The sequence below is a fragment of the Ascaphus truei genome, chromosome 13 (assembly GCF_040206685.1).
Source record: "Ascaphus truei isolate aAscTru1 chromosome 13, aAscTru1.hap1, whole genome shotgun sequence".
Taxonomy (NCBI): domain Eukaryota; kingdom Metazoa; phylum Chordata; class Amphibia; order Anura; family Ascaphidae; genus Ascaphus; species Ascaphus truei.
The window spans coordinates 21,159,038-21,180,849 of record NC_134495.1 but is presented as its reverse complement, the minus strand read 5'-3'; the positions used below and the strand labels follow the sequence as shown (position 1 = coordinate 21,180,849).

The following is a 21,812-nucleotide window of genomic DNA, read 5'->3' as shown; positions in this document are numbered from 1 at the left end:
TATAAATAGGGCCAGATTAACGCCCAGGCAACAAGAGTGAGGGTCCTGGCAGCCGCTGGCAAGACTGCAGACACGGGGGAGCAGCAGGAACTACTGTCACGGGCCCAGTGCCAAGCCCAATGTCTTGCCAACCATCCCAAATACAAGCAGAGTAAGCATGCCAGCCACCATCAAATCTTCCCACCTCCCCCACGTGACAACCAAGCCTCCTCAGCCACGGATTCAAGTCTCTGAAGCTCCAATCCCAGAACACAATGAGACACTTCTGAGGAGAGGTGGTCGTCAAATGACGGGCGGATCACGCGGCGTGACGTCTCGTGACCTTGCTGCGTCATTTGGCGCTGCAGGGGGGCGCGACACCGGAGATCAGACAGGGGGGGGGGCGCAGCGCTGGAAGTTTGCGCACTCCTGGGATAAGGGATTCAGGTGTTGGATAACGTCCCCATGGGATTGCATTGTGAGGCGTCGGATATGCCGTCCGTCGTGAAGTGAAACGGCAGATACCGAGGACCGCCTGTACTGAGAACTGAACCACATAACCGGGCTTATAATGGCACTGCAGGAATAAGTGATTATATGATAATACCAATTTGATGGGACAATTGGGATATCCTGGCATCGGCAAAATGTCTCTGTAAAGCGCTACATAAAACTAGCAGCGCTATAGAAGAACAATTATTATTAATTCATTATTATATCCTAAATATGGAAAGTTGCCAGGGATCAAATGTAGGTCTGAGGCTTCACAGCACACAGGAAATTAAAAGAGTGGGTGCACCATGTTCCTTATATACCGTCAATCTATACTTCTAAATTGCAAGTTGACACCATGGATTTCTAATGCAATAAAGTATTTATTAGTTGTGTTACCTTGAGGTAAAATGATGCTGAAGGGGTCTCATGGGTCCCTTCTTGTATATATTTTTCGGATGATTGCCCATCTTCTGAGTGCCTGCTTTCCCTGGTATTAACAACTCCTAATGCATCATCACATCCTGATGTGGCTCCTCTCCTTGCCCCCGCCTCCCCTGCTCTTTTCTGCCATGCCTGGAGCATTGATCATCTCATGAAGGGAGGAGGAGCGGGAGGAGAACAGCAGACAGAGGGACTGGCCCTTACTGAAAGCTCTCTAGATATGAGGAGGAGATGTCTGCCTTGTCCTGATGTTTATCTCCTGCATGTACTGTAAGGTTTAACTCTCCTTTCCAGCCTACTACAATTGTATTTCAGCAGCCTCTCTTACGTAGTCCCCACGTATATAGCGGCTGCAATACGGTGAAAGAACTCAGCCACGTAACACCTGCTGCCATTTTAACATCTGTTTCATTATTAAAAATGCAACAACAAAAATGACAGAATATGTCACACATTATGGAGAGGCTAGTAAGGGCCTTTGACATAATAAGTGGTACTTTTTTTATACAAACTATAAATTTATATTATCCATTTAACTTTATACCGGTGAAATCCTCCAGTAGCTTATTGCTAAGAAATATCTCTGGGTCTCTTCGCAGCTTGCATTGCAGGCCCCTCTGGCATTGCAAGGGTTAAATCAGCCTTTTACTAGGCACTGCTCTATAACTCTGACCTGGTCTTTGCAGTGATGGCATTTATACAGGGAGCTAGGTCGGACGGACGACATATCTGACGCGTCGCAATGCAATCCTATGGGGGCGTGATCACTATGGTATGAGCATTTACCTAGCTCCTAACAATATACTATATTATTATCGTTTATGTGTAAAGCACCAACATATACCAGAGTGCGGTACAATGGGGGGTGCAGACTCAGAGTGATGTAAATGACAAACAGATACAGGAGGTAATGAGGTCCCTGCTCCTGGGCGCTTACAAACTAAGTAGAAACGCTGAATGTTATTCCTTGAAATCTTCATTAAAAAAAGTTTTGAATCAAACAATTTTCTAGTGACCTTCCAGTCCAAAGACAGTAAAATGTAATTAAATTGTAAGCTCTTCGGGACAGAGACTCCTTTTCCTAAATGTTACTTTTATGTCTGAAGCGCTTCTTCCCATTATGTGTTATTTGTATTATTTGTTATTTGTGTAACGGTGTTTCCTCCACCCGGTGGGAGATTTGACACTTACTAAACGTGTGGTGCATGATACCTGCTGGTAACAAGAGGGCTGAGCCGTACACCGGTGGTAGTGGGGACACAGGGCAAGGCTTCTGGTGTTCATATCCTACATATTCTTTAGCAGTGCAGCGCCTCCATCTGCCGTAGGATCCAGGGAACTGAAGGTGATCTCCCACGGTAGAACGATTACCTATCCCCCCAGTAAGGTCACACACCGGGCAGGAGGTATAACAACAGGAACGGTTTATTGTCCTCACTGTACAGCACAGTAACAAGGCAGAGTTCTGCCCGATGCAGTTTCTCAGCTACCACTGAAGGATGGTCCCTGGAACTTCACTACAGGCCAAGGGCACCCGCAGCAGTCCCAGCTCTTCCCTGCCCCTCTAGCAGAGGCAGAGGTATAGTCCACGCGCACTCTCCCCCGGAGGGAAGAGGACCAGAGAAGGCCCAATAGTCAGGCTGTTGGCTGTGTGACCTACCCCTCTCAAGTGGGTAGAGGCACACCCGAATTTGGGGCAGCACTGCCCTTATGTACAGCCAGGAGGAGAGCACCAGGTCTGTCTCATGATTGGTCATGCCCATGCCGGATGTCACCGCCTCCCGCTGTCACTAAAGTGCAGCTGCTCGGAGGGGGAAAACTCCATATCAACTACTGGCAACCTGATTGTACCCAGGCTTACTGCCAGTACAGGGCAGAATAGTAGCCATCAGGTGACCTGGCTACACTCTCCCTCTGGTGGAATCCCAACAACCCCGCTTGGATCCTAAATTTTCGGGTACCATCCTTGAATGTAACCTGAACATAACAAGAGAACATTTCACATAATGATTATCACATTTGATATGCATGATAAAATTTTCTGTGAATACAGTGAGTACAGCTTACTAGAACCATGTAGCAGCTTATTTGACTACAACCATAAAATGGCTGCCTTACAGAACAAGGGTTCCTCCCAACATGGAGAATCTTATCAATAATAGTGTTCAGGATCCGGCACTTAGGCAAGTGGAAGCGGTACTCACTGGAGCGGGAATCGGAATAATCTCATTCGCCCCAGCGGTCGCTAGCAGCACGACGTCATCTCCGGCAAGTCGAACGCGGTCCTGGTGCATATCCAGATCCCGCACCGGAAGGGCATCAACATCCGACCGTTGCGTAGGGGTGCTGTCTTTGCCTTTGTCAGCTTCCGCCACATGGACGTCGGCACCAGAAGGTACCTCCATATGTACCGGAGAATCCCTGGATTGGCTTCCGGACACCTCCACGAGGGGTAGGCTCACCCACCTTTTAGGTCTCAAGGTCGCGGTTACTGTTGCCGGACTCCTCCGTCTCTCGGAGCCACAAGAACTGTTCGGTTCCTCCACAGCGTCGGTCAGCAGATTCGACTGCGGGCGAAACACCACGGAAGACCGTCTACTACTGGCACGGGAGGAGGGCTGGACACCTCCGTAGGGGAGTCACCAGCCGCAATCAGCAGAGCCGGTCCCGGCTCATGAGCCACCTCGCTTGACATGGTCAGCCTTTTCTATAAGCACGGGCACAAGAGCAATGGGTAGCTCACTCCTTTCACTCGCCAGGCTCCAAAGAACTGAGGGTGCGGTTCTCTACATCCAGTACCTCCCTTGTTCTCCAAAGTCTTTAGGCATTGACTGTCAGCGTGTCCTCTCCTTCTGGTGGAGATTAGAAAAGGGGCACCCGTTAGCATGGACGGGGCGTGACTCTGACTCCTGGCTGAGCCAGTCACATCGCTTGGGTGGGGTCCTGGCTCTCGCGCCAGACCCTTGCAGGACATTGCAAAAAGTTCACGTGCAGCCTGTTTGCAGGCAGCAAGGGCGCTCTCGAGCCTTGGCGGGAAACGCCATTTTAACTCATGTAACTCACGTGGCGTATTACCGGACAGGGGAGCCTCAATTTTGAGCACAATCCCTTCACAGTGACCGCGATTCCGACAGGAATCCGTTCCTCGTGGGTCCTCAAAGCACATAGATTAGCAGTCTACCAAGAGTAGGATGTACCCCAGGCTAGCAAAACTCCATCTTGATACGCTGCACACGATTACAGTCCATTACAAGCACTCTGTAGTTCCATGATCTGGCTACGGCTACTGGAATTCTGGGCTTCTTCCAACAGAGGGGTCTCGACACCTTGTACTTCAGGCACCCCTCCTAAGATACTCTCTATCAGTCCCAAGCGCCGCTTCCTGTTGGCTGCCAGCATTGCAGACCCTAGCTGAAAATAATCTTATTACTTACCTTTCAGCCAGCGACGGACGACATCTAGGAACAGCAGCAGAGGTCCTGTGGCAGTGGCAGCATCGGAAGTGTCTTCAGCCGGCGTGGGACAGCAAGAATCCATTTCACAGCACCGCAGCAGGTAAGGCTGCGGTCCCAGTACAGCCTGTGCGTGTAAGCACCGCCCCTCAATGGGGCTGGGCCCACTACGCACCGTCACGCAGAAGGTGCAGCCGCGCCGTGCTGCAGGGTTTTTCCCAACTCAATAAAATTGAGTTTACTCCTAGCGACGGAGGCGTGGCCACGCCCCCACCCAATGAGGGCGAACCAGCCGCGTGACGTAATGGCCACGCCCCCGCAAATCCCCGACCACGCCACCTCCCATCGCAAGATTCTCCTCTCCTCACAGACCGCAGATCGCGGTTAGCGCTGTGACACGTGCCCCCCCGCCCCCCCGCCGGGCACGCGTGTCACAGACATTACTGGGACCGCAGCCTAAGCAGTGTGTGTGTGTGAGCCGCCGGGGAACCAAGTGACCGGAGCAGGAGCGTTCCTATTGGACAGTAGCCATCAGGTGACCTGGCTACATTTGTATAATTATGTCACGTGTCTTACTGCTGTGAAGCGCTATGTACCTTAATGGCGCTATATAAATAAAGACATACATACAAAATGTACTAACCAGCCAAAAACATAACTTTACCTATCTTTTAGCTGTGTTTCTCCATGTCTTCCACTAGAGGGTGCTTGTTACACCTCCATGATGTCTCTGGCATGGCAATAGCACAAAATGGGCCCCATGCCAAGCTGTGAACAGGATGGGGAAAAAAACTGTGCAGATGTTAATTGTTACAGAATTACAGTAATTTCTGTATATTCATTTTTCTTCGCACCACTAATGTTTTTCTCTCTCTGCACGAGGAGACGGAATCACATTGCAAGGACCCTCTGGGTAAACACACGGTGTATAAGCCAGTGGTTTCCAACCTTTTTTTGGTTAAGGAACCCTATGGTAAATTCTGAGGAACCCCCAACCTTCTCTAACAACACATCTAACATCAGATGCATTGTAAATTCTTCCCTTTAGGAATGGCCGGGGAACCCAAGGGTTACAAGGAACCCTTGTTGAAAAACACTGGTATAAGCTGACATGAGCCTTCCCTATCAAAGAAACGTGTGTCAAAAGTCGATGTTATTACATTTGGAGTATCTTTTATTAATCTTGAGAGCAATCTGCCCAGTATATATATATATATATATATATATATATATACACACACACAGTGGTTGACAAATCACCAAAAAATCTACTCGCCACACAAAAAAATCTACTCGCCACCTAGTACCAAACGTGTGCTGCTTGGGCCAATATTTACTCGCCCGGGGGTTAAATCCACTCGCCCGGGGCGAGCAAATGTATAGGTTTGTCGAACACTGTATATATATATATGGGCTCCGTGTGAATGGATATTCCGGGCAAAAGGTGACACATTGTGTGCTCATTTGCATGTCATTTCCCAGAATCCCTTGCTGCAGTGGAAGCACTGTATGCTAGGTGATAATGGTTGAAAGGCAGGGTTGCAGACCTTAGACATGTGAATGTACTCACAATGTACTCACAAGTGATATTCTTTATTGGCTATATGCTAACGGTGGAGGTTTTTTGTCGCCTTTTTCACCCACCATAACGTAAAATGTATATATATTGTGACAGAAACCAGGGGATGGTAATAAATTCCGTATATAGGGCTCCCAGGATACTAGACAGTTTCTATCCTGTTTGGCCTGGGAGTGCAGCCTTATAATACATACACTCCATCCCACAGTTTGGCAAGCGCTGGAACTGAGGGATGAGAGATCCAGACCAGAGTTTGTCTGCTGCCTGATTTCTGTCACCTGTCATGTTAATTAGGAATCAGGTATGAAAGACTGATTTCCTGTTTGCTCTGGGCTCCCCACAAGAGCCAGGAGGCTGGAAGGCTGCTGAACTACAGAGGGGAGAAGCCTCTTCCCCAAACAGGTTCAATCTTTCTGTTCATTTGTGTAAGACTGCAAAAGTACAATGTTTTGTTGTTGGAAGTGGAAAAGCCACTTCCAACCCTGAGTCAGGGATATCTAAGTTAAGTTATCGCTCAGGTGAGCAGCTTTTGTTTTGATCTGTTTTCTGTTGTATGCACTGTGGCAGTCTCAGTGCCTGGGACTGAATAAACCAGGCATAGCCTGTTTAAAGGAACAGTACGTGACGCCTCATCATTTAACCTACCCTAAAAGACCGTGTTCTAAACAGTCCCGGACAAACGACGGAGCCCCGGAGTAAGCCGTTTGTCACATATGGTGGAGAATGCGGGCAGAGCACTAGGGGGTCTGCGGGTTGAAGAACTTTGAAAGAAAAAAAAAAAAAAAAAAAAAAAAAAGTTTTTTTCATCCTCTGCAAACAAGATGGAAGACGTGGTGAGTGCGCTGGTACGCAATGTCGCTGCCCAGAAAGACGCGAATGAAATCCAGCAACAGCTGTTAATAGCCCAGCAAGAAACTAATGCAAACCAGCAGCAGACGAATGCAGCCCAGCAACAGCTGCTAATAGCCCAGCAAGAGATTAATGCAAACCAGCAACAGGCGAATGCAAACCAGCAACAGGCGAATGCAAACCAGCAACAGGCGAATGCAAACCAGCAACAGACGAATGAAGCCCTGCAAAACGCGAATGCAAACCAGCAAGAGACAAACCGCTTGCTGAGAGAGGAGCAACAGCGGTTCGCTCAGGGCTTACAGCAGGAACTCGAGATCCTGAGGGGGACTATCAGTAACCTTCCACTGGCAGCGGCAGCCCCAGTTCCGAAAATGACCAGGGCAAGCCACTACCTTCAGAAGATGGGACCCTCGGATGATGTGGAAGCCTATCTTCTCACGTTTGAACGCACGGCGCAGAGAGAGGGATGGCCAGAAGCTGAGTGGGCTGGTCTAATCGCACCCTTCCTAAGCGGCGAACCCCAGAAGGCTTATTGATCTAGAGCCAGCCGAAGCTAACGTCTATGCAAAATTGAAGTTCGAGATCCTCTCCCGCCTCGGCGTAACCACGGCTGTTCGCGCCCAAAGGTTTCACGCATGGTCCTTCACGATGGATAAAGCCACCCGAAGCCAGATGTATGACCTCATCCACCTCGCCCGGAAGTGGCTACAACCCGAGATCAACTCAGCCAGCCACATCGTGGAACGGTTGGTCATGGACCAGTTCTTGAGGAAACTTCCCTCTGCCTTACGCCGTTGGGTCAGTCGGAGTGACCCCCACAATGCGGATGAGCTTGTGGCCCTCGTAGAAAGGTACAATGCAGCAGAAGAGCACCCGCAACCCACAGTCGTGGAGCAACCCCACTACCCGAGGTTCCAGGACTCTTCCAGAGACGGTAAAAGGGTACCGGGGTTAAGGGGCGCTGAAGAGCGGCGACCACCTTCACGCAGCACCAGCAACAGTGGTTCGCACACTAAGGGCAATAGCCAACATGGGGAGCCGGGAAAAGGCTCTAAGTGGGACACAGACTATGTACCTAAATGTGTAAATTGTCATGAGAGGGGCCACACAGCAAAAATCTGCCCACTAAATGATGAGCCCATGCAATGCAACAGCGTGGAACATTATTCGCTGTTGTCCCAATGTATGGGCCCTAGCCCAGAGGACCCCTTGAATAACCATCTGTGGGCATTTGTAAAGGTTAATGGTAAGAGGGTTCGGGCACTTCTTGACTCTGGGAGCATGGTCACACTAGTGTCCGAATACCTCTTGCCCATTAAGAAGAAACAGGGAAACAGTTCACAAAGAGTGGCAATTTGTTGTATACATGGGGATAATCATGAATATTCCACTGTTGATGTTTTTTTTGAAACAGAGTTTGGTTCTTTAGATTTCAAGGTGGGTATTGTACCCAAACTGGCACATGATGTGTTAATAGGGACCGACTTACCCCATTTTCTAAAAATGTGGTCCCCCGCTCAGAATAGCGCCCAGAGTTCAATAGCGGACCATAACGAAGTATTAGAAGAAACAAATCCTTTCCCTTTTTCAGAAATGGAGGTTGACGAGGGCCCAAATAAGAAGGGGGAAAAGGAGGAGTGCTGTAAAATTCCCTTCCCCATCACTACTTTGGTAGGGAATACCCCAAATCAAGATGTTGAGCAGACACTTACCACCCCAGAACCGGATAAGACCCTCGCTGACCTAGAGGTCAGTCCTGGGAGTTTTAAGAAGGCCCAGTGGGAGGACCCCACATTAGCGGTAGCAAGGGGAAATATACGGGACCAGAATAGTACTCCTGGCCAACCAGATAGGTCACTTGCTTACCCCTACTTCGAGGTAGAGAACGACCTAGTATATCGGGTTGATAAAAGGAAATCAGTTACAACTAAACAATTGTTGGTACCACGGACATTCCGTAACGTAGTATTACACCTCGCACATAGTCATCCATTGGGGGGACACCTAGGGGAAGGGCAAAAGAAAAGACAGCCTTCTCAACCCCAGACGGCCTCTTTCAGTATAAGGTGTTGCCTTTTGGCTTACATGGAGCTCCCGCCACATTCCAAAGAATGATGGATAAAATTTTAAAACCACATGCTCGGTATGCTGCCACCTACCTGGATGATGTGGTAATCCATAGTGAAGATTGGCAATCCCACCTTCCAAAGGTCCAAGCTGTGCTTGACGCAGTCCGGTCTGCTGGACTAACTGCTAACCCCGCTAAATGCACTATTGGTCTGGAGGAGGCCAAGTATCTGGGATATTCTATTGGCAGAGGTTTACTCAAACCCCAAACACTCAAAGTGGAGGCGATACAAAATTGGCCAAGGCCAGTTACAAAAAAACAAGTAAGGACCTTTTTGGGGTTAATTGGGTACTATAGAAGGTTTATTCCCAATTTTGCAACTAAGGCAACCCCACTAACTGACCTCACAAAAGCAAGAGGACCGCTAATGGTAAAGTGGTCCCCCGAAACCGAACAGGCCTTTAGAAGCCTGAAAGAAGCTCTCTGTGCCCAACCAGTGTTGGTCACACCTGACTTCTCCAAAGAGTTCGTAGTCCAAACCGACGCATCTGAGGTAGGGCTGGGGGCGGTACTCTCCCAGGAGTCTCAAGGTGAGGAGCACCCCATCCTTTATTTAAGTAGGAAACTAAATCCCCAGGAGAAAAATTACTCCATAGTAGAGAAAGAGTGTCTCGCAATAAAGTGGGCTGTAGAGACGCTCAAATACTACCTGTTGGGGAGAAAATTCCGGTTGGTCACAGATCATGCACCCCTTACCTGGATGTGTCAAAACAGGGAAAAGAATGCTAGAGTGACCAGGTGGTTCCTAAGCCTACAACCCTTTAAATTTTCTGTGGAACACAGGTCAGGGCACAAACATGGCAATGCTGACGGGTTGTCAAGGATGCACTCCCTAATATCCATGGTCGCTCATCCCTCGAGGTCTGAGCTGGGGGGGAGGATATGTGACAGAAACCAGGGGATGGTAATAAATTCCGTATATAGGGCTCCCAGGATACTAGACAGTTTCTATCCTGTTTGGCCTGGGAGTGCAGCCTTATAATACATACACTCCATCCCACAGTTTGGCAAGCGCTGGAACTGAGGGATGAGAGATCCAGACCAGAGTTTGTCTGCTGCCTGATTTCTGTCACCTGTCATGTTAATTAGGAATCAGGTATGAAAGACTGATTTCCTGTTTGCTCTGGGCTCCCCACAAGAGCCAGGAGGCTGGAAGGCTGCTGAACTACAGAGGGGAGAAGCCTCTTCCCCAAACAGGTTCAATCTTTCTGTTCATTTGTGTAAGACTGCAAAAGTACCATGTTTTGTTGTTGGAAGTGGAAAAGCCACTTCCAACCCTGAGTCAGGGATATCTAAGTTAAGTTATCGCTCAGGTGAGCAGCTTTTGTTTTGATCTGTTTTCTGTTGTATGCACTGTGGCAGTCTCAGTGCCTGGGACTGAATAAACCAGGCATAGCCTGTTTAAAGGAACAGTACGTGACGCCTCATCATTTAACCTACCCTAAAAGACCGTGTTCTAAACAGTCCCGGACAAACGACGGAGCCCCGGAGTAAGCCGTTTGTCACAATATATATTGCTATCTTGCCCTTCCCAATGTCTCTTGCTGCCCTGACTCACTGCTATCTCCGTCACATGACCTCTCACCCTGTTACAGAAACTCCACTGTCGCTCCATGAACCTAAACTGCTGTGGGTTGCTAAACACCTGCCTGTCATCCCTTGCATTGGGATGAATTGGGTAATATTATTACAGCCTCATTAGTTTTCACTCTGATACCTACAAAGTCATCTCTCTGGTTCATGTGAGGACTCCACAGTGGCAATGGGAGTAGTAGTTAGAGAACCTGTGCAGGCAGGGCAACCCTGTTTCGATTACATGGAGCTGGCCTGACAGAGAGCCGCACAGCCAGGACTATCTCTACAGGGGTTAATCATTCAACTGCAATAGTGCCGGGCAGTATTGCATGTCAACTCCTATTGACTTCAATGGGAGTTTCCATGTGATAGTGCCCTGAACTGGCAGAAGGAGAGGCTCAGTGAGTAAGGACACTGACTGGCACTCCTTGTGACCTTGGGCAAGTCACTTTATCTCCCTGTGTCTCAGGCACCAAAAACATAGATTGTAAGCTTTATGGGGCAGTGACCTGTGCCTGCAAAATGTCTTGTAAAACCAGCAGTGCTATACAAGAACATGCTATTATTATTATTAACTGCACTAGCATAGTTTAATTAATAACACCCGATGTATCAAGCTCCCAAAATCTCTGCGGGTTAGACTTTTGTTATTCAATGTTCGCGTGGAATCTCTTAGAAAGATTAATAATTTGAACTCCAATCTGTTAGGAGCATTAGCGTACACCAGATAAGACGTAAAGGTTTATTGGTTGCACAATAGACTGGAGAAGAATGATAGCAACATATGCTAAAATTGTTACCACCCATCCTACATGCATCAAATAAATCCTTTCTAAGGGCTGTTCTATAGTGGCCATGCGCACGTGGCACTTATAAATGGTTGTGGTTAGTCAGCCTTTCTATAATGGTGCTGCCCTCGCACACACAGCAGTGAGCGTGGAGCCGGCTGACGAGGGAGAAGATGAGGAAAATAATGATTTTGCGCCGCTACCGCCACTGAAATGTATGTATGTGTGTGTATGTGTGTATGTGTTTATGTGTGTGTGTGTATGTGTCAAAGCTGCACAATAAAAAAAAAATGTATTTATACAAAATGTCTTTTTTTTTCTTAAATATTATTTAATACATTTTTAACTCCCACAATCTATACACACACATACACTCACACACACACACATACATACCTTCCATCCCAGTCGCTCACAGCATACACAAAAAGCGTGCGTCACGTGCACGCGCGTTCTCACGCGCGCGCAGCACACTATATAATGGCCCTAAATCCTCAAATTGCTGCATATAACCAATAACCAATCTGTCTCACTGAAGTCAATAGGAGTTTCCATGAGATATCGACCCAATCGGCACAATTGCAGTTTAGGAGGAGCGGCTCAGTGAGTAAAGACACTGACTGGCACTGAGTGTGAAGCAGGGGAACCTGGTTCAATTCCCAGTGTCGGCTCCTTGTGACCTTGGGCAAGTTACTTTATCTCCCTGTGCCCCAGACTCCAAAAAATAGATTGTAAGCTCCACAGGGCGGGCAGGGACCTGTGCCTGCAAAATGTCTCTGTAAAGCGCTATGTAAAACTAGCAGCGCTATACAAGGACATGTTAATATTAATGAATAGCTGTATATGCTCAGTATAGTGAAAGAGACACAGAAGCGCACCAAGGGTTAAGAGGATGTATTAAGCAATAAGTATAGTTAAACATAAAAACATACACATCATAATAAAAATCCAGTAGCGGTCAGTGCATGAGTGGTGAATCCAGGAGGTTTTGCCTGGTGTTTGCAATTCAGTCCCGCGCGCTGGGGCTGACTTGCCCGGCAGTGCTCAGATCTTTCTTCCGGGTTGCGGCTGATGCAGGACCCGTATTGAGCTGTCCTCCGATTGCCTGTATACTCCAAGTCCCACTCGAGCAGGTAAAAACAGCTCAAAGCTTCGTTGGAGGCTGGGAATGGTGCAACCAAACGTCTGGACACCAACAATTACTGTATTCACTCCGCAACGCGTTTCACACTAATTCGTGCTTCATCAGGCAGTATAGAATAATTGCTAGATCATTTGATGATCCACAACACATTCCAGCCCCCTCTTTCCCCCTTTCCCCCCCTCCCCTTCATGCCTTTTTCCTTATCTTCCCAGGTATTTTACATCTTATTTATTCTTTGATTTTGTTTTCTATCACTTATTTTTACTCTTTATTTATTATTTTAAAATATATATGTTTATTATGGTATTAATTTTGTTGCTTAGTGATTTAAGTAATTTATAATCATGCATGTTTCTAACAACTATGGGGACAGCCTCTAGCAGCATGATATTCCAACACTGCTTCTAATTGACCTTTATTTGGTATCTTAGTGTTGTGGATCATCAAATGATCTAGCAATTATTCTATTCTCCTGGGTAAGTGTTTACAAACACTTGCAGCTTGTTAGATACTCAACATCTATAGTATATCTAATGTTTACATTGAGGTACTTAATTAATTCATTTATTGGGCAATTGGATTGAAGTGTCTGCATAAAAGGCCCCCCCCATAGGTGTCTCTATACCGCCTGATGAAGCACGAATTAGTGTGAAACGCGTTGCGGAGTGAATACAGTAATTGTTGGTGTCCAGACGTTTGGTTGCACCATTCCCAGCCTCCAACGAAGCTTTGAGCTGTTTTTACCTGCTCGAGTGGGACTTGGAGTATACAGGCAATCGGAGGACAGCTCAATACGGGTCCTGCATCAGCCGCAACCCGGAAGAAAGATCTGAGCACTGCCGGGCAAGTCAGCCCCAGCGCGCGGGACTGAACTGCAAACACCAGGCAAAACCTCCTGTGCCTATACAACCTCCTGGATTCACCACTCATGCACTGACCGCTACTGGATTTTTATTATGATGTGTAAGTTTTTATGTTTTACTATACTTATTGCTTAATACATCCTCTTAACCCTTGGTTCGCTTCTGTGTCTCTTTCATTATCTTCTGACGTCGGAGTCTTCCTACGGAAGTTAGCAGTGGAGGAGGGGCGCCTCCACATCACAGCAGCAGCAAGAGGGGAGAGTGGATCTACTACAAGATTTCTTCTAGGAAGCATGAGCGTGGATTGACTTTCATGCTCAGTATAGTGTTTGATAAATAAGCCCAGGACTGGCCGAGCCTTTTCTTGGTAATCACTTTAAAGTCGTCAGCTTTGTGCAGAATAATAAGAGAATACAATATGGAGTCCTCTATTAACCTTTCAGTGTCAGCGGCCCGGAATGGGGTTAAGCACTGACTGTTACATTGCTTTGAGGTTTTCTGTGTGTTCCAAACTGTGTGTCCCTCCACCCTTCTTTTTAGCTATGCAGACATGGAAGTAACTAACCTTGTATCCCATCTCAACTGTCCAAGCCCAGACTTTGCAAACACATACACACGCTGTCCAGCCGGAGAGGTGGTTAGCTATGCTTCCCTGCATCATACCCTGACTAAAGTGTCCATTTCAGATTGGGATAGAAGCAGCTTTCATTGGGGTGGCTGCAGGGTCTGACTAAGCCCTTGGAAGCTCCTAGACTTCTAGACATCAGAATATGAAAATCAGTCTATTGTAATATTTCATGCAAGAGCTCTATGGTAAAATGACCTCCTCTACAGTGTTATCCAGCAATTTTAGACCAAAGTAAACCACAATTTTTAGAAAGCTTGCAAAACTGAGAGCTACTGGAGGATTGCACCATGAATTTTGTGACCCAAAAAGAAAGAAAAGGCAAGGGGCAACATATAGCGGACAATACAGCACCAATTCTTGGGTTTAATATATGGGGGACAAGGAGGGGAGCAAATGTGGTCCTCATTGCCCCTTTAAATGATACCTGTGACCTAGCCGTCCAGGCCTGCAGGTGGCAAACTTTGTATCCCTGAGTCTTTATCCCCTGAGTTGCCAAAACCTGAGCATATGGAGTTAGGCCTGGACAATTGTCGTCATCACATGTGCCTCCTTCTCCATCTTTTTAAATGCCTCTTTCAGCATCATTAGCAGTCTGAAAATTCCAACTCCAACCAAACCTCCTTACCAACCTCTTCATCAGCCCATCTTGTGAGGACAACACCTAACCCAACCCAGTGTGGCGAGGCATGCGATGTCGGCAACCAATCAACCAGCAGGGCCCTCTTTCCTCCCACCCTTTGTGCAATGTGGAATTTTCCAAGGCATTACCACTCAGAGAGGGGGGTCAGAAATAGTGTGAGTTTCCTTGCCAAGGCAGTGAGCAGAGTATGGCAGTTCTTTCTTGTTTAGGGGATGGGCTAGCAGTCATGGGTGTAATCATTTTCCCATTCATAAAGAGCAATTAATTTCCAAATCACTGACGGAGCTGTCAAGGTTCAAGGACATAAATGAGATATGGGGTACCAGATCCTTCAAAATAAATATAGCATTTTAGGATTTTAACCCGTCACTGCCAGAGGGAATAGCAATGTAGTGCAGAGTTTATTCCTAGGCCATGTTGAAATTCCCATACACCTTTCTCAAGAGATAGAAAACTACTGGAAATTTTCCACAGTAGAATATGTGATCAGAAAGTAAAATACGGATTGTTTGTTTAAATTAATGCACAGAGTATGTGGGATTGTCTTTATTGATGCATTTTGTGGAATTATCTTACGCTCTCTCGCTCTACTAATGCGTAGACTGCAGGTTCTGCTGGTAAAGGACACCTCTTCTATTGCTACCAACTATGTCTGCATTATATACTCTTGTACTGAGTCCTATTTATGTAATAATTATAGACTTTACCCAAGAAAAAAAAAAGAAACATATACAGTATAATCAGTGTGTCTGTATCAGTGGCAATCTTGTGGTGTACTGTATGTGTATCAGTGCGTGTTCGTGTTTGTACAGCAAGGTTAAAGAGCATCATATACAGCCATTAATGGTCAGCAGCTATAAATGGTACCATAAACTCTCTGATGCCAGGGAAGTCAGCAATTGGGTTAATTTATGTGTGCCTACAAAGGGCCTCATGCAGAGAGCAGCGCTATTTAAAATCTCGCCATTTTCCGGAGAAAATCGCGCAAAAAACAGCTGAAAATGGAGAGGTAGGAAAAACGCGCCATTTTTTTTTCTATTTGAAAATCTCGCTGCGCGGCTGGCGAGAAACTACATCTCGCCAGTCTGAAAAATATCCGAATTCAGAAAGGCGCGCTCGCCATCTAGCGGCTGTTTTTGGCGCGATTTTCTTCAATTTTCTCTGCCAACTAAAGTTGGCAAGAAGCAGGAGCTCGCCGGCTATAGGGGGAAAAAAAAAAATGCTCGATTTTTTTTTTCCCTTTCAGCTGCGCGCATCTCCTCATTTACAATTCTCCACATGCAGTAATGCTAAAAATAGCGGATTTCGCCCATTTCTGCATATGGAGAATAAAATTCTCCATTAAACCTACTTTTTATTCCCCTCTCCAATTTTAAATAGCGCTGCTCTCTGCATGAGGCCCAAAATGTTTGCTGTCCCTGATTTCCTACAGTGCAGAGTATACCGACAGAACTGCGTGCGAAGAAGTGGTCTAAGTGGTAAGGTCACTGCCTTTAGATTGGATGAACTTAGTGTTGTCTCCTTGTGACCTTGGGTAAGTCACTGTCTCCCTGTCTCCCTGTCTCTTAGTCAGAAATGATAAGATTGTAAGCTCTGTTGAGCAGGAACTTGTGAGCCTGACATTTGTACATACTGAGCTGTGTACACTGCAGCGCCATAAGAGCAAACACTGCAATTATTGACCGCAGCAGAACAAAATATCAATGCTTGCAATCCCTCTTCCCTATGAATTTCCCCGTGCTTCAGAAATCCCTCCCATGTCAAGCTCATAGCACGAGTCTTCACGACACCTCTGCTGTTAAAAGATTTATTAGCTCCCATCGCTTGCAGGCAAAAATTAGGCCAAGGAATTAATTTATGGCCTTGTGAAAATCTGCTGCGTTACCCGCCCGGGCTCCATCGCAAGGTCATGGGGGTGGCATGTATATCCCCTGCGTGTTTTTCACTGGGAAAGACGCCAGTAATCCTAGGGGATGCACAGGTCGTGTTTAAAACGTGATCTTGACATTGCAGTATTACTTGTCTTTATCCCTCCCCCCAAGGGCTCTAAGGAACAGTTACAATATAAATTCACAGCTCAAAGATAAAGGTTAGCTATAAGTCCTTGGTTACACTGTTACAATACTGCTTCCCACACAGGTGTGCTACAGCGTCTGCGATCTAGCTGTGGTAGACAGCAAAGGATTCTGGGTCATTGTCTCCAAGAGACAATGGCAGTCCTAGACATATGAAGTGGGATTAGGGTTGCCAACTGTAGGTTTAGCTGCACTCTCTCATATATTTAGGTAATAGGCCACATCACAATTGAGCAAAGTGTCCATTATTTGGGGACAGTCTACTGCTTATGCTCTTCACAGAGTTAATAATGGAAGAGTGTGAACTGGAGATGCACACAAGGAGGATTGAAAAGGAAAAGATGAAGGGGGTAATTCAATATAAGAAAAACTCCATTGATTTTTTTTGGCAATCTGCTGCTTTTGATTATATAGAATTAGCCCTTAAAAAAAGAAAAAAGAAGGAAAATAGCTTGTATAGTGATACTTTATTTATTTTTTAGTTATATATTTCACTCTGCCAATTTGTATCTAAATCTATTTATTTTGTTTTAATAACTGGTGTATGACAAAGCTAAATGTCTGAATATCAGACCCATTATTGTCAACACTTATTTTGTATTAAAAAGAAGATATTGATTTTAATTTGCTTCTCTAATGTCTTTTTATAACTATTTATTTTTGTGTAGTGCTGAACATGATCAAATTCACCTTGGCGCAGCAAGGCAATACAAGATCAATACAAGGGTAAATGCTATGGGCATAAATGGAAACAATATGAGAGGGAATCACTTCCCCGAAGAGCTTACAATCTAATCATGGTTTTCTTCCAGGTTCACATTTAACATTAAAAAAAAAAAATAGTCATTTAAAGAAGGACATGCAGAGGGAAAATAAATGGTACTAAAGTCCAGGAGTGGCCAACTCAAGCCCTCAAGCGCCACCAACTGGTCAGTTCTGTAGGGTTATCCCTGCTTCGGCACAGATGGCTCAATCAGTGGCTCAGTCAATGACGAGCCATCTGTGCTGAAGCAGGGATATCCTTAAAACCTGACCTGCTGGTGGCCCTTGAGGACTGGAATTGGCCAGCCCTGTACTAGTCACTCCACCTCTGATAGCCACTGGCAGATGATGTGGATATCATTAAAAACAATGAGTGACCCCGGTTCTTATTTGACAGATGGTAAACCTAAGCAGGGCACTCGATTTGAGATCAGGTCCCCGTTCTGTGTGCACTTGGACAAGTAACTTCATCGCCTTCCACCTCAGATTGAAATCTCTTTGGAGCAGGGATTCTCGGTTCCTGGAAGTTCCGTCTCTGCTCAGCGGCTGCTCTATACGAGTTAGAATTATGATAAATCAGGTAACATGAGTAACTAAAATCAGCCGTCACCGACATTTTGCCAGAAAACAAGGGCTCCCTCGAAAGGTTTATTGACAACTCTAATAATGCAGCACCAAAAAAAGGAGTAGTAACATCATAGTTACACATAGTTACATAGTACTTTAGGTTGAAAAAATACATATGTCCATCAAGTTCAACATATGCTAAATTTAGACGACAGATACTTATCCTATATTTGTATTTACAGTATTTTGATCCAGAGGAAGGAAAACAAAAAAAAAACCAGTAAAACATCAAACAATGATGTCTCATAAGGGGAAAATTAAATTCCTTCCTGACTCCAAATTATGGCAATTAGATTTCTCCCTGGATCAACATCCTTCCCATGTTTACTAATTTGGTATATCCCTGTCTTTGAAGTGGGTGAAAAATACTTACATTTGTCTGATTTTTTTAATTACCAAATGTAATCCATTAAACATCTCACTAGCATCAGTTCACTGGTCAGAAGCAGGTCTGCACCTTTTTGCTACCAGAATGGCCTGCAGATCCCGCTGGCAGTGAAGGAGGTAAATCTAGCTGCATTTATCTCCCTTTGCCTTTTATCAACTGAGGTGGCTGTATTGAAGGAAAAAAGTCCTTTATCCCTGGGGCTCATCCACACCCGCTCCCCAGGTGTTACAAAAACAGTACAATAAAACACTAAACACACACCTTCCCTCCCTGACCTGTGTCCCTTCGCACCTATCCGTCCCGGGCACCAAGGTAATTGTCTGTTTAGCCTCATAAAACTCTGAGTAAACTTTTACTTTTATGTGTTTATGTAGGCTGGGGAGTAGGTGGAACAACAGAGGGAAGAGAGAGAGAGAGAGAGAGGAGATAAGAATGATAAGGTCCCGGTGATCTAACACGCCTTATCAATTGCCCTGAACCCTGCATGCAGTCAGAGTAATTAATGAATCCCCCCTCCCCCTTCCCTGCTTATCAAAGGTGTAAATGGGAGCGGTGTGGAAGGGAGATACAGTGCTGGCAGGGATGGGCCCTAGCAATTTCTGTGGTAATATATGAGTTTAGTACAGGTGATAAGGTGCCAGTCTGTCTATCAGGTGTTATTTCAGTGACAGGGGATGGCACCTTTGTCACCAGAACTCAAGCCAGAAGGGGTGGGGCTGTTCAAATCAAATGCCCTCCCATGCATTACTCTGACACAGATATCCATTAACCCCTACGATGCCAGAGGGGCCTATATTGCACTGCTTTGCAGGCCACAAAAGAGTTGTAGTTACAGTATATATATAATTTTATTTACATAGCGCCAACAGTAGATACAGCCCTTTACAACATTACAGGAACAATAACGTACTGTACACAGTGGGAATAAGAGCAACAAGTACATGGCAACATAAGGCAAAGGAGAGGCCCTTCCCTGAAGAGCTTACACTCAAAATGAACAAGTTGCATTCACATTTAAACAACATATATATCGGGTGGGAGAGAATACACATGAAGACACCCCGTTTATACCATGGCTTTCCTGTGTGTATATATGACATTTTTTTTTTAATTTTCACATTTGCGCACTTTCAGCGATGGGTAAACCTAGAGTTTCAGTATAATCAACATTTTCAGGCACTCATCATGTTAAAGTAGAATATTCTGTTGATACACAGGTTTTACAACAATCCTCCATCAATTGATATCAGGAATGTTTTAGGATTTCAAAACCCATCTGAAAACTCAACTGTGTCCAATGAAGCATAAATATTTCTGGGTGACCACTACTGTACAGTGGAAAATAGTGATAAAAGGCGCTAACTACTTAAAGTGTGATATTATAACGTGCAAATATACACAAGTGCAAAAAATAATCAGTGTGCTCAATAATTAGACCAAAAATAATGAAAGCTAAAATTGATGACCCTGCTCAAACCCTCTGGTGGGACCTGTTTCACGGGTTCCAGAACGTATGATATATCTCAGACAATCCAGGAGGAGCACATAAGGGAAACAAGGAAGAAATAATACAAAATTCCTTGTTTCCCTTATGTGCTCCTCCTGGATTGTCTGAGAATGACCACTACTGTACTCATTAAACTACACTACGCTCATGTACACACACTTTAACAAAATCACTCACATTTACTCCTACTGTTTCTGTTCGTCTCCCCATATGCTGATTAGACTTTAAACTCCTCGGGTCAGGGACTATTTTCTACCAATGTTAAATTTATGACTTGATGCATTATATCCAATCTGTATTGTAATAATGGTAAAAAAATGGAAAGCTTTGCGTACCTCGTTGGCGCTAAAAAAATATACATAGATACATTTAATTGTAAGCATAAAGAGATACTGAATTATAAATCTAACTTTGTTTTTTTTTAAATATATTTAAGGGAGGCCACCAATGCTGCTTTAACAGATATTTTTAATACATTTATATGCAGGTGTATGTACACACACACACACACACACACACACACACACACACACACACACACACACACACACACACACACACACACACACACACACACACACACACACACACACACACACACACACACACACACACACGTAACCCCTCTGCTTTTAGCTCTCAGACTTACAACTATCACTGAGGCTGCGGCCTGAGTCCCTTGTTACTTACTGGACCACACGTGGCCTACGGTCAGACGGCAGGAATAATACAAAAAGAGTATGGATAATTCACTTAGTTTACTACACACTTATTAAACTCAGGCACCTTGTGATCCTCAGCAGAGGATTACTACACACTATACTCATATACAACACAATCCCCTAGTAGCGCTGTGCGGTGTGAGTCAGTGGTGTAGTAGTCACCCAATCCTGGGTATGTTGGCTTATGATGAGGCCGGCACACTGTGGGAGCTCATGTTGTACTGAACCTGTTGCAGCCTTGTTCTTCAAAAAGGTGCTTCGGTGCCACTGTGTCTTTACAGCCGTTGAGTGTCCCCACTATGGAACTGTTCAGCTCGTGTCACCACGTGCACACGTGTACTCTCTCTGCAGAGCTCGAACGAACCTGCTGTGCTCAGGTCCATGCAGATGTAATTCAACATGGCTGCCTTTCCTTTTCTTAAAGGCTCGCCCCCACATAGTCCCTCCTCTTCCACAGCCGTTATTATTTGCTGCTTTCATGTCCATCACAGTCATGTTGGAGAGGAAGAACCTGTCAGGGGGCAGTGCGATAGAGAGTGAGAACTCACACACTGGAGGTTACATCCATATATGTCTAGCTATATATCTATATAAGTCAGTAAGGGTCACGTTAGTGATCCAAAACACCAACATGGCACAGGAATGGAAAAAAATGAGAATTTATTTAGTTCAACAAGCAAACATTTAGCCCGGCGTTTCGGTCCCCAGTGGGACCTTCTCCAGAGTGACCCCGGGTTCAGACCCGTCACACATTTAACCATTTATCTTATTTTTTTTATAATAATGTCAAGGCAACAGTCTCGCCTGAGTTTCTAGCATAAACCATGGTGACCATATTTTCTGAAACCTACTGACCGTGTCATTGATGTAGGCTGTAAGCTTCTCTATTATAATGATTTCCCATATTTTGCTTTAAACGGATGCTAGAGAGGGGATTTGGGATCCTTCCATTTCCATGCAATTAATCATCTGATTGCCAATAGTATCTGCGATATTTACTGGAACAAATAAACAACTACAGCGCTATACCCGTTGACAATCAAATATATCAAATATATAAATACTGTTCACAAAAACAACCTGATGAAATGTAAAAAGTCAGACAATTATTATATACCAATATATTACAAGTATAGAGTGTCTACTTGCAAACAAAAAGTCCTGCAG

The 21,812-nt window shown here is 45.4% G+C and overlaps 1 long non-coding RNA gene across 5 annotated transcripts in view; it reads right to left on the bottom strand.

Moving 5' to 3' along the window:
• Positions 1–19,256: 19,256 nt before the first annotated feature.
• The window catches only part of LOC142465005 (uncharacterized), a 151,448-nt gene continuing 148,892 nt past the window's right edge, over positions 19,257–21,812 (bottom strand). For all 5 annotated transcript variants that reach the window (XR_012787769.1, XR_012787767.1, XR_012787771.1 and 2 more), the window contains one exon: positions 19,257–21,156. This is a non-coding gene — a long non-coding RNA (uncharacterized LOC142465005). The remainder of the gene's footprint in view (positions 21,157–21,812) is intronic.